Raw genomic sequence first — 13,379 nt, 5'->3', positions numbered from 1 at the left:
TCTGACTAAAAAGAAATGTTCCCGCTTTCTTCTGCTGCTTGTGCTTCACAAGCTCTATATAGCAAATAGTGCTTTGCTAACACAACTGTTTGTTAAGTTCCAGTCATTGCCTCTACTAGAAACCTGCTGCAGGCGAACTGTTCAATTGTCACCGAAGGCATAATTTAACGATGCAGCATATCTCTGCGCTGACGAATTCAGACTTTTTATTGTGGTTAATCTATGATGTGTGGAGCAGACGGTACCTTCATTTTGCAGACCTGTCTGTGGGAAGTCCACTTCCTCTCCTTTGCTCTTCTGCGTGTGATAAACAGAGCCTGTTTATTGAAGAAGCCATTGAGGTACAAAGTTGAAGCCCTCAGTCTGATTTTACAGTCCTTTTTCAGAAGGTACCTCCTCCTTCAAGCAGTTGGTTTCCAAGTGGCCTCCAGCATCCCCTACAAAATTGCCTTGTTTCATATTTGGCAAAAAATTATATTGCTGACCCACTGTGTTAACAGCGACGGTAAATAGTGAAGGATAGATGGAAGCATTTGGGTGAGAAATCTGTGACAGGCTTTTATGTGAAAACATTTAGTATCTGCTCTTGCTTTAATCACTTATTGTTTTTAAGTCGGTGACAAAAACATCCTGATGAAATAGGAACGCTGGGATCCCATCTGCAGGGAGAACGAATGGTGTTAGACAGGCCTTACTGTCGTGTAGACACAACACTATATCAGGCAAATGTATTAGTTGCTAGTTTTACTGTTGTTTTTAAGACTGCTTGAGAAAAGTTGCTTTAACCAGGCTTATGAACTTTCAAATGGATACGTAAAGTTATATCTTGTCTTTGTTTATCCGTAACATAAAGCTACTCTGGTAAAAATAAAATAGAGACTTCATCTTTTAGAGGTTTACTATACCTTTATGTTGCCCTCGGGCCACTTCTGTTTTTCCTGGGAGAAAGCTCATTCATATTTCTTCCAGAATAGGGCCAGCCACTTTCACTTTGCAAAGGCTAGAGCTGTTTGTGATAAATCTCGGTCCTTTAGGTCACATGTGTATTTTTGAATGAAATGTAATAGTTATTTTTCTTTTCTGGTTTAAACAGCCACATTTTGTAGTTGTGGATATTCTCGCTGGATTAAATGTTTTGTAATATATTGAAGCATGTCGTTCCTGTGCCAGAAATATCCTAGAAACACAGCACTCTTCTCTTTTGCTGTAACAGATCTCAGGGAAAAAGTATCAAAACAAATGATGACATATGGAATAACAACAGGCTATGGAAGAATGATGAATATGCTCCAGGTTTAATGTAGATGGAAATGGAAGCACTTTCATACCTGCCAAAACCTTTTAAAAACGTTTCGAAGACTGGTGTTTACATTCTTTGAAATGTTTATATCCAGAAGCAACCTCCTCCATTGGCAAACTTGGTTTAAATCATCTCTGACAACCAAACTGACAAATATACTGATATGTTCTCATGGTGTCCTAAAGCTTATTTTCAACAGGCGAATTAACTGAATGTCCTGGGTTGAGCAACACAGGACTAATTTCTCTTCTAATGCTGTGGAAAACTCCACTTTTGGAAGACTCTAGTGTTTGGATTCGTGAAAATATCTACTTTATAGGCAGCTAGGCTATGTGGGATTCAAGGTCTCAGTGTTTTCGAGCCTTGCCAGGTACAGGGATGAGGAGGAGCAAAGTCTGGGCATTTGACGCAGGCTGGCCAACAGGATTATTTCATACCATGAACGTCGCATTTGATATAAATTAGAAAGTTTGCTGTGTAATGTCTCTCTTCCTTGATGGTGGCAGTCCAGAGAAACTCCTCGCCCCAGTGCCGGACCCCTGAGCCCTTCGCTTTCCCCCGAAGCCATAGCGCTCACAGTGTCCCACGTTTACTGTCCGCTGCCAGGAGTGCACAGCGTCCTGATGATAGAATTGGCTGATTATAATTCTTGTATATCTTATATTAGTATCGGGATTAATACTGGTTCTTTAGTATCATTGTTAATTATTTAGTCTTATCCTATTAAATCTATTTATATTTCGAACTGTGTGTTTCCTTGCTTTCCCCAATTCTCTTTTCCGGGTGGAAGGGGGTCATTGGGTGATAGAATAATTGTCTAAACGATAATAAATCGTTATGGGTTTTCTCAAAACTTAACACAGAAGTAAAAATTAAGGACAGGGATTTGAGAAACTAGCTCCTGTTGAGGAGCTAACACTCTGAAAATGTTAGCCTCTCATGGTTTGCTTCAGTAGGCCCCATAGGAAAAATATAGTATCAGTCAGGATGAATTTCAGGAATATTGAAAAAAAGAAAGTGCAAGAGTTGCATTCTCTTTTACCAAACACTTTCCTTTCCTTTAATGATTCACGGTCTCCTGCAACTCCTGACCCTTCCGTGGTACAAGATGCAGCGTAGATGGCAGCAGCACAGTGTAGCTGCTATTCAGCTTGCAGGTGGTACCAAATGATTCATTGTTTGTTAGGTTGTCAAACTAACATGATATCTGTAGGGCTAGGCTTACCCAGGACAGTTTGGCAGGTCCAGTCTCACTGTTTTTCTGTCCTTAACTTTCTCCTCAGATACAGGACAGCATCCTAGTTCCAGTCCAGTACAGGGGAAGGAATGGGGCAAAGGAGACCTGTTCTCCCGCTTGCTCCTCCCGAGCAAAGCGGACAAGAGCTGTGCCCTCATGGGCTCAGGGAGCATCCTCCCCTCTGGGCTACCAGCACAGATCCCAGCTGTTCCCTCCTCCCACCCTTAGAAGTGAGGTGAGATCAGATCACCTGCGGAGGGTGGGATGGGGTTCACGAAAGACAGACAAGTTCTCGTGGTGCGCTCTCTTTCTTACTTACCATTTTCCTAAAAGGGTATTTTTATTGTTATCAAGAAAAATTCACCCAGTACAGCTGCAGCTCTGTTGGAGCAAATCAGTGGTACAGGTGAGGAGCAAAGAGATTACCCGTCCCTGTTTGCTTGGTTTGAGCAAACGAGCTTTACCCATCTTTATTCGTTGCATGTCACTGGGAACAAACGGAGGACATAAACGCTTTGCTCTTGCCCAGACTGGAGGGGGGGAAAAAAAGAGAAGTTGTATTTAATAGACAGAAGTCTCGGATTCTGGAGTAGAAGCTGTGTATGACTACCTCTCAGATGACACTCCAGTTCAGGAAAAGTGGTGAAAGGACATCTGTTGGCAAATTGCCTTTTTGGGTTATTGAGAGCAGCAAGCTGAAAAACAGAAGAGATGAGGATACGTGGGATCCCAGCTGACCATAAGAAATCAAATTGCACTCTTTAAAAGAAAACTGATTACCAGACATATTAAGCTTTAATCTTATTTGCAGTTAGTAGCCCCAAAGAGAATGCTTTGTTGGAGACCTTCCAAGAACAGCTATTGCAGACAGCTTGTAAAACAAAGACAATGTGATGGAAATAATGCAAATACAGTTCAACATTTGCTATAATAAAGTTAGTTTATGATGCCCTTTGTAGCAACGTCAAGAATAAATGCCAATTTCTTCATTGGCAATTAGCTCTAGTGGGACAAACACTTCCCCAAAGTTGACATGAAGACAGTATTTACGTGTTTCTTTTTACAAAACAGATTCTATCTAGCATGTAAATATACTTCTTCTTTCTAAGTTTTTCTTTTAAAAACACCATTTAAACACTGAGTGAGTGCAAAATGACCTCCATTAAGGTACTGCTTGTTTGCATTTGGTTTAGATGGGACACTGCTTCAGATTCCGATGCCGCGAATTGCCAAACCCAGACACAGTGACCTGCTTCAGCTGGGGAACATTTTAATCCCAGTTCCGCGAAGATTCTTTGGCAAGGCTGCTCCTGGCTGTTGTCCTCACGACGCTGAGCCATGCTGCCGACATGAATTACGGTTACACATACCCCGTCTGGGGGGTCTGGCCCCTGGTGCCTGTGTTTACCTTGCAGGTAGCCTGAGCTTCTGAGTGCCGAGTCTGGCGGCGTTGGGATTTGTCTTGGTCAGTTCACCTTCCTGCAGCTGTAGGTGGACCACATGTGTAGGATGGAGACCTACGCAGGCAACTGTGCCCATTAGTGCCTGCTACAGCACAAATTGCAGAGGGGGTTCCCCTCTGCAGTGTACTAGCTGCCTGCCCCAGACCTGGTATTTTGGGGCGTTCTGAGCACATCAGAGGAGTGGCACAGGTTGAGTAAACATGTAATCAAAGCAAGAAAAAGCCTTTTTTTTTTTTTTTTTCCCCTCTCCCTTCCAGGCATTCTGTAGTATGTATGTTAGAGTAATTTGAGAGTCTCATGAAATCAGAAGGATAGCCTTGACTATAATTACAAACCATCACAAAGATTTTAAAAATCTGTTTATTTGTTCTTATGATGTGGAGATGTACAAATTTTAAAAGATCCCTCCAATAATAATTTTACAAAGTTGACTTAGTAATGCTCCACAACCCATAAACCTGAATCTCAATATACTTCTCTTAATACAAATGCCATAAACTTAGTCCTTAAATTATAGACTACATTTTTGAATGTACACTTTCTCCAAAATTACATCTTTTTATCTACAAGGTTTAGTGAATTCATATCACTTCTTAAAGTGTCTTTGGCTGTATCTAGATGTCTCACACTGACTTCTTTTTGTGAAATTGCTAACATTTTTGCTAAGTGAGTTTCCTGGACTCGGTTGCAATGCAATAGAATAGATAATCGAGGTGTCATAAAGACGTTCCACGAGAGGGATTTGGGATACATCCTATGGCATCATCAATCATAACGGAACACGTGTTAAGCTGCTTGCATATGGTAAACTGTGTGCATACAATAGATCATTCTTGATAAAACTTTTTAGTGTAAACTGAAAATGCACATTTTTGGCATAGGAGAGACTGATACTTCTTATATTATCTGTGTATAAACACGCACATATTAAATCCCCAGCCTATAAATGCTAAATGAAGGCAGCTCTATAGTTCTGGCAAGGGCGTGCGTTACCTCTGACAGGGAACCTGCCTGTCGTAGTACGCAGTCCCCGGTGAATGCGTCGGCTGAGCAATACAGCAAAGCCCAAACATTTAAGTTGTTTAAGCGCACAAGGAATCCCATTCAGCTGATTGAAAGTGAACATATGCGCAAGTCCTGCGCTGGGCGAAGAATGCCTCCTTGTCCTACTGTTTATGCCTTGGCTACCTTGGTATTTTTACATGTATGTTTACTCTGTCACCTGACTACAATTTTAAGCATTTTTCAAAACTTCTTTTTTTTTATTCAAGCTATTTCGGTCAACGTTAGTCAAAGCCACTTTTAGTCTAATCCTCAGCTTACCCCAGCTAGGATGTCTCCTCTCCTCAGGAATCCATCCTCCACTTCGGACTCTCCCCAGTGAGGGGGGACCAGGCAGCCGGAGTGCAAGTGCAGGCGCCGTCCCGCTGCCTGCCCTCTCCTGCCTGGAGAGGCTGGGCCTCAAATATCTTCTTTAACACTTGCAAAAGTCGGCAAGTATACGGCTGTCAAAAGGCGCATACACCAAAATACACGGAGAGACGGGGTTCTCTATGCTCTCCACCTTGCGAACGAAGTACTCCTCCTCAACAGATCTGGGGGGGGGGGGGGGGGGGCACAGAAGGATTCTGAACTCAGCGGTTTTGTCTGAAGAAAAAAGTGTCCCAAGCAAATGGCTGGGAAACCTAAGTGCCTTTAAAAAAGGCCTAAGTTACTTTCAAGGGAGACAAGAGCAAGGAGCACCTGCATATGTGGCAAAGAGAGTAAAAAAAAAATCAATCTTGGGGTTAGACAAAACAAAAAATACCACAGGGCTAGTGGCAGCTGCAAACACATCGTGGGTAAAGGACTAGAACCAGTCAGCGTCTGAACGGCAAGATCTTTAAAGAGAGAAATAAATGGAAGCACCAGCAAAATTCCCCACAGAATTGTGGGGCATCAGTATGACGGTGTTCGGCACTCACCTAACTTTGTCTGGACACTTTGTTTTGGTTTGGTTTTTTTGTTGTTGTGGTTGGTTTTTTTTTTCCTTTCCCTGTTTAAGTTCCATTTAGAATATAGGGTTTCTGCCAAGGAACTTGTTAAATATGCTTATAATGAGCACAGCATGGTTTTTGGGTTCTGTAAACAAATACCTCTTTAAAGTTATACATCATTTCGGAGACTTAAGATTCACTCGTCAAGGAAACCCAGTGTTTTCTTCGCTGAAACTTTGCTAGTTAGACTTTTTAAAGAGGCCATACAAACTTTGATCTGTAAACTTTAAAAAGCTGAATTTAAGAGTAGGGAAAGATAAAACCCTTCCCAGAATTCAGGTGTCAAAATATATTTTGTGGGGGTTTTGAAGTAATTTTGCTGGCTGTATTGAGCAATCTTAGTACACAAACATTGTTACAGGGCACACGTCTGGCATCTTGATGGTTGCGATGGGCCCCGTAACCCATGGCCCGCTGCCTTGCTCAGGGGCGGCCGCTGAGGGGAGGCTTGTTACAGCCTAATGAACCAAAGCAACCTGAAAGGAGGTTGTAGCGAGGTGGGGGTCAGTTCCTTCTCCCAAGTAACAAGTGACAGGACAAGAGGAAACGGCCTCAAGTTATGCCAGGGGAGGTTTAGGCTGGATATTAGGAAAAATTTCTACACCGAAAGGGTTATTGAGCATTGGAACAGGCTGCCCAGGGAAGCTGTGGAATCAGTGTCCCTGGAGGTGTTTAAAACATGGGTAGATGTGGTGCTTAGGGACATGATTCAGTGATGGTTTTGTCAGTGTTAGGTTGATGATTGGACTTGATGATCTGAAAGACCTTTTCCAACCTAGGCAATTCTATGATTCCGATTCTAACGTTTCCTTCAGCCCCGGCTCCTCAAGTCGCTGCTGGCGCGCCATGCTGGTCCTACACAAGCTACGCCGAAGCCATCCGTGTCCCAGCAAGGAGCTGGGACCTGCTTGCTGCTGGTGGCCCCCATCACAGGGCGCAGGAAGGACAGTTTGGTACCTCACGCAGCCCTTGCACGTTCCTCCTGGACCAGACCTACATTTAAGGCAACACCCAACGGGGCGCGGCGCGGACGGGTGACACGGGCGCACTCCGCACCTGCTCGCTCACCCCACACCCCGCAACACCCCGCGGAGCCGCAAGCCCTGCTCGCCGCCACCCACGGCCACCGGCGCCCCACACCCGCGGGGCTTGGGGTGGGGTGGGGTGGGGTGGGGACAGACCAGCGGCGACACGCCGCGCTGCCGCCCGCCTGCTTGACTACAACCGGCCAAAAAGAACTGCCCCCACCCCGGGGACAGGCGGGGAGCGAGGCCACCAGCGCCCGCCAGCTTTGATGCACCGGGGCGGGGGGTGGTGAGGGGTGGGAAGCAGTGGCGGGAATACGCCCGCCCGCCCGCCCCAGGACACGGGCACCCCCGGGGTACCGGTGTCCCCCCACCTCCCGGGAACAAGGCGGGGACCGAGGCCACCAGCGCCCGCCAGCTTTGATGTACCGGGGAGGGGGGGGGGAGGGAGTAGCCATAACCCTCCCCGGGGTACCGGCACCCCCGGGGTACCGGTCACCCCCCCACCTCTCCCCGCACATCCGGGGTACCGGCGGGGCGGGGGGCGCGCGGGCTCCGCCCAGGGGGCGGGGCCGAGCGCGGGGGACGTGTTGGCGCGCGCCGGGGCGGTCACCGCCCCTTTCCCTTGCGCCCGCCCCCCGTGCCGCCGCCGCCGCCGCCGCCCCCGCGCCGGTGATGGGGACGCGGCGCTGAGGAAGGGCTTGGGCGGCAGCGGGGAGAGCGTGCGTGCGTGCGGGCGGCAGCCGGGGCGCCGCCGCCGGCAGCAGCGGCAGCGTGCGGAGGACGGGGCATGCGGAGCGGGCGCCGCCGGGGGGCTGCAGCTGTGGGCTCCGCGGCGCTGAGGAAGGAGGCGGCGGCGGCGGCGGCGGTGGTGGTTCCTCCGCCGGGCTCAGTGTGACCGCGTCGCTGCGCCCGGCAGCCGCAGGAAGAGGGGGGCCGGGGCGGCAGCGGTCCTTCCCCGGTGGCGGCGAGCGGGAGGCGGCGGTTCCCCCGCGGCTGTAAGAGGCGGCGGCGGCAGCCCGGCTGCGCAACGGCGACGGCGGCCGCGCCTCAAGTTGGTGCGAGGCAGCGGCCGCCGCGACGAGCGGGCGGTGGGCGGCTCGTCCCCGTCCCCGCCGCCGCCCGGAGGTTTTACCCGGCGGGACTCTCCTCCTCCGGGCTCCCGGTGACAGGCGCAGCAGCGGCGGGGCCGGCGGCGCCCATTGCCTCCCCCCGACGGTCGGCCGCCCCGCAGCGACAGAGAGGGCCGAGGTGAGTGCTGGCTCCGGGCGCCTCGGGTTCCGCTTCCCCCCCGCTCCCCCTCCTCGCTCCCGCCCCGGGGCTCGGGGAAGGGGAAGCGCCAAGTTCAGGCAGCGACGGGCTTCTCCCCCCGCGCCTCCCTTCGCCCCTCCGGCCGCCGCCTCGGCCGATCGCCGCTTCCTCCCCGCCGGGCGGCCGGAGGAGCGGGGCGGCCCCGCCGCGGTGCCCGCTCGGCGGGGAGCGGGGACGGACGGACAGAAGGAGGGAAGGACGGGCAGACACAGCCTGCGCGCTGCCTTCCAGCCGCTCCCCGAGTTGCTCTGTGCCGGGGAAAGGGGTTGGCCGGGGCCGCCCGGTTGCTGCTTGCAGGGGGTCGGGCAGCTGCTGGGTGTCGGCAGCCTCCGGGAGCGCCCGTGTGTGTGTGGGGGGGGGCGGGCAGCGGGGCGGCATCCCCGGCTCTGCCTCTCCGCCGCTGTCACGTCCAGTTCGATCGGTTAATGGTTATTACGTAACACGTGGCTAATATTTGAGACTTTCCTCTTATCTGCTGGAATCCGGATCAGCCTTATTTTATTCCCTTTTAATTCATAAAGCTGAAGAGGGTCGGGGAGCTCCGGCTCTGATTCCGAGTAGTTGCCTAAAGCAACTTAGTTTTCATGTGACTTTACCCGTGTTAGCAGAGGGTTACTACCTCCTTCCACTCCAAGAAAGCAGAAGTGTGTGTCCTTCTCCACCCCCCCACCCCCGTTTATTATTAAGTCCGGCCAAGTTTCTTTAGGTCCTGCTTGTTTTTAGCAGTCTCGAGAAACTGCTGCTTTGTAAACTTAACAGGGTGAGATACTGAAATAGAAACCGATTTTTGTGCAGCAGCTGCTGAGAGAAATAACTTTTATGGCGATGAACAGGAGTGAACCAGCCTCTTCTGTTTATATAAAGTGATGTTGGCACTATATGAACTGTAAATGAACATAGCCAACAGCTGTACAAACCAAAACTATGTAACTAACCATGTATTTTTATGCACTGCTACTCTTGACTTAGCTCCTTTGCAAAAGCAGTGAAGATCATGCTACTCTGAACACTTGGAACACCACAGAACTCATTTTTCTTGTAAATACAAAGGATTGCTTATATTGGAGAAAGCACTTAACTTTCTAGTGCCAATTTCATCGTTTTCTGTGACTTGGAATGTTGTCCTTGTCCTCCTGTGATGTTGGCCTTTTTTAAGTGATCACTACCACTTTGAATTTGCTGCATTTTATCAGGCTTACCTTATCTGTAAAACATGGATGCGCATCAGAGATAAATATTCCTCAAAAGATGGTCGATAGGGAGATTGTGTCAGCGTGGTCAGCTTCAGAAAAATTATACAAATGGTACCTGGCAAGGACACGACATTCAGGCCACTTTTGAGATCAAGGTGATAATGATAACCCTTGGACTATATTATTGGATGCTGCCTGGCTTTTCAGAATTGTAAGCTGCGTGAATGAGGATACCTTGTTCTCGTCTACCTTGTTCCTGCAGGAATAGGGCAATTCGAAGATGCTAATAAAAGTAATGGAACTGTATTAAAAATACCATGTGATAGTCCTTGCATAGCCTAGTGGTGAGGTGGTACTGTTTCACTTTACACAAAAATCTCCCCCTCCTCCCCCCACCTCAAACTGAATTTGTTCAAATAGTTTAGGAATACACTATACAGAGAAAGAATGCAGGTAATTTAGAATAAATGTCAATGGCAAACCACTGCTTTAGCAAAATAGTACCCACCTATCCTTTCTTTGTTGTGTACATGTTGGTAAAATATGTATTAGCTGTAAACTTGTTAAATATTTTTCTTTCTTCTATCACAGAAAGAGCGTGATGTTTGTCTTTGGGATGAGGACAAAAAGTAGCTCAAGGGACACTCATCTAAAAATAGGGTACTTCCAAATACTTAAATCATTTGAATGCAATTTACATTATGTTTAGTTCAAGAGGCAAGAGATTCTTGACAGATCTTGCATTTTATATTTTTAGTGCTTTTTCCTGTGTGTGCACATGATGAGTCGCAGACTATCCACCTGTCACAAAAGTTTGATTCACAGGGCAAAAATGCTGTGGTTTTTGGCTGTGCAGTCCTCCCCAGTCTGTTTCTTTAAGTGTCTTCTATGTGGCAGTGCAGGAACCATCTGTAGATGCACATTGACCTGTATTGGGAGCCTTCAGTGCTCACAAGGAAAAGGACTGGCCTACAAATTGAAATAGAACTTTTTTTTTGTGTGTATAAGAGTGTTAAAACACCTTTTAGAAATTGGAGTGGTGCTTTTGAGAATGGTGCAGTTTTATACTTGTAAACCAATTGCTATATCAAGAGCTTCGGAGTTCTTTTATTTGTCTTAAATTATTAACCAAAATCTGAAAAGTCTGTAGCGCTGTCCTTCAGGCCAAGTTATAGTGTATGTTTTGCATTCTAGTGCTCTTCAGGATCTTGAGTTTTGAAGTTTGCTTGGAAGTTTGTTTTCTGTGCACGTCCCCCCTGCCCTTGCAGGGCCAACGTGGTGATTTTAGCATTGAAATTGTGGCAGTGGAACTCATTTGGAGTTCATCTAGATGAATAGCCTATGGCAGATACAAGAAGTGTTACAGGAGGCAGATGCTGAGTAATTCTGTTATGGTCTTACACCAATACTTAATAGAAGTAGACTTGGATTCTTAAATGTGATGCTCCTCATCCCAGTCCAGTTTTTTGCCCTTCTTTGGCTGTTGACAGATTCTTTATTATAAATGTGCATTACTTTGAATATTTAATTGTGCATTGTATCAAAAAAGCATACCTCTGAAATAGATACTCCCACATTCACTGAGCAGTTGTCTTAATTTTTGAGGTGTAAATTATTTCCATTCTATTTACGTTGTTTAGTCTACTTATAACTGTATTTTTTAATGTTTTGTTTTGTGATTCTTTGTATTAGCTGTATTCATTTCTAATTTTCCACCTAATCTAATACCACAGCAGCCTTTTTCGGGTAATGATTAAGAACGAAGCACTGTTTTTATACGGTTTTGCTAGTGTTTGCCACTGCTGCTTTTGAATCCTGGTACTTTTAATTTTCAACAGCTACGTTCTCATACTGAACAGAGATCTTCCTTGAGTTCCACAGGGATGATTGTAATCCTCTTGTTTATACTAGGTCTACTTAATTTAGAAGGTTGCTGATCATACTAGTAATTCTGTCTTTAACTTTCAGTGACACTTCTGCATTTATTGACACTGGATTTTATCTGCCACTGTTACCTGTACATCATGGTTGATTAGCTCCCAGTTGGTTACATTTTTGGTATTCTCTACTTGACTAACCTACATAACTGTTAACTTTTCTACTTTTTTTTTCCAGATCATTAATTAGTGCCTTTAAATGTTGCTTGCTTTATGGATCCATGAAGCATCCTGCTGCTAACCTTTTGCCGTGTTGAAGTTTGACTGCATATTCATAGTCTAAGCTTCCTGTTTCTTAGCTGGGAATAAAAATATTTAAAGCGAAATATAACTGAAATCTGAAAAATGTATCTGCAGTGTTGTAATCATGGCTTTTACTCAACTTTTAGCACCAAATCTATTCTTGACAGTAGTATTCTAAATTTAACATCTCCAAATAAAATGTTTTAACTGTATTCCTGTCAGTCATAAAAGCATTTTGACACCGTCTTCTACTAATTCTGGCAAAGCATTTTTTCCCTTTTACAGTCTTTCTAGTGTGCTTAGTCCATTATGTGAAATCAGCCCATCATAAAAATCAATGGAATTGATATACTTTTAGCTAATGTATTAAAGAGCTGGCTAACTGCTCTATTATTCACTTTTTGATTGCTTAGATATGGTTTTACACTATGAAATACGAAGCCTCTTAAGGGGCATTTACTATCGGTTAAATTAGAAGCTTGTGACTTTGAGCACTGCATAAATATTTTGCACATGTACTGTTGTAGTAACTCCCAACTCACTGAGGTGTTCTTACCATGAGATTCACATACAGGTGTGGCTATAATTCAACAAAGGGAACTCCTTTGAGTTCTAAAGCCCTGGACTATGCAGGGCTTTACACCACTACTGAGTGGTGGTTTGTAGTTTCTTGTAGGAAATATGATTTTGATTCCTTGTGTCTTTGTTTGAAGGGCTAATGGAACTGAGCAGTCAACATTAGGAAGCTGTGTTTAGCTGATAACCTCAGTTGTCACTGAAAGCAAATGTGCTTGGAGACCTGGTCAGTTAAGGAAAGGTACTCTTGGCAAGGTGATTTCCACGGATTGCCTCTTGATATCGCTTACCACCCTTGCTTCTGTCATCCGTAAGCATTTCAATCATTAAAAAAAAAATATTTTTTTTCTTCTTCTCTTCTGCCCTTATGTGGCGCGTAACTATGGTATGGTACTTGTTTGTGAAGTGGCTTCAAAACTTTATTTTTTTTTTTCCAAGGTACTTGGTTTTGGTATTGGAGTGGTCAGCTTGAGTTCTGTGGAATTAAAAAGTTATCCTCAATAGTTAGTGTTTTATAATGCTGCCTTTTCACTGGAATCAATGTCCAATGACCATTGCAATTCTCATTGATAGTTTCAGCTTGTTGATTTATCCTTTATTATCAGATTTTTCCAGCATTTGAGAGAGATACAGGTAGGGATATTGAGCACTATTCTGCATAATCTGGTGTTTCTTAAGACATTTGTGTGTGTTCTCCTGTGTTAAGTTACTGCTAGCGAAGAACAGAATAAAGCAGCAGCAGTTTGCCACTGTGGAAGTTCAGACTGTGAGACCAGCTGATGTACAGCTGCTGTGAAATTCATCCCTAGTTAAGGAGGGAAGTGTTTTCATGCTTTTTTTTTTTTTGTGCCATGCTGGTATCAATTTTCAGAAACTTTACTCTGTTAGAAAACTTATCCAAAAGATAAGCCAGTTCAGTGTTCTGCTGTCTGGCTGAAAGAGCTTTAGCATCCTTTGGAGGCAGAACATGTGAACTGCTCTTTTGTTCTGTAACGCTTGTCTTGCTTTTTAAAACTTTGTCCTGTAAATTGCAAGCCAGTGTAATATTGTAAATGTTT

The 13,379-nt window shown here is 45.8% G+C and overlaps 1 protein-coding gene across 2 annotated transcripts in view; it reads left to right on the top strand.

Moving 5' to 3' along the window:
* Positions 1 to 7,720: 7,720 nt before the first annotated feature.
* The window catches only part of GALNT1 (polypeptide N-acetylgalactosaminyltransferase 1), an 85,827-nt gene continuing 80,168 nt past the window's right edge, over positions 7,721 to 13,379 (top strand). For both annotated transcript variants that reach the window (XM_063326266.1, XM_063326265.1), the window contains exon 1: positions 7,721 to 8,312. The gene's annotated coding sequence lies outside the window, so the exon portion shown is untranslated. The remainder of the gene's footprint in view (positions 8,313 to 13,379) is intronic.

Source organism: Chroicocephalus ridibundus, chromosome 2 (assembly GCF_963924245.1).
Source record: "Chroicocephalus ridibundus chromosome 2, bChrRid1.1, whole genome shotgun sequence".
Taxonomy (NCBI): domain Eukaryota; kingdom Metazoa; phylum Chordata; class Aves; order Charadriiformes; family Laridae; genus Chroicocephalus; species Chroicocephalus ridibundus.
This window is presented reverse-complemented; position numbering and strand designations above follow the sequence as displayed.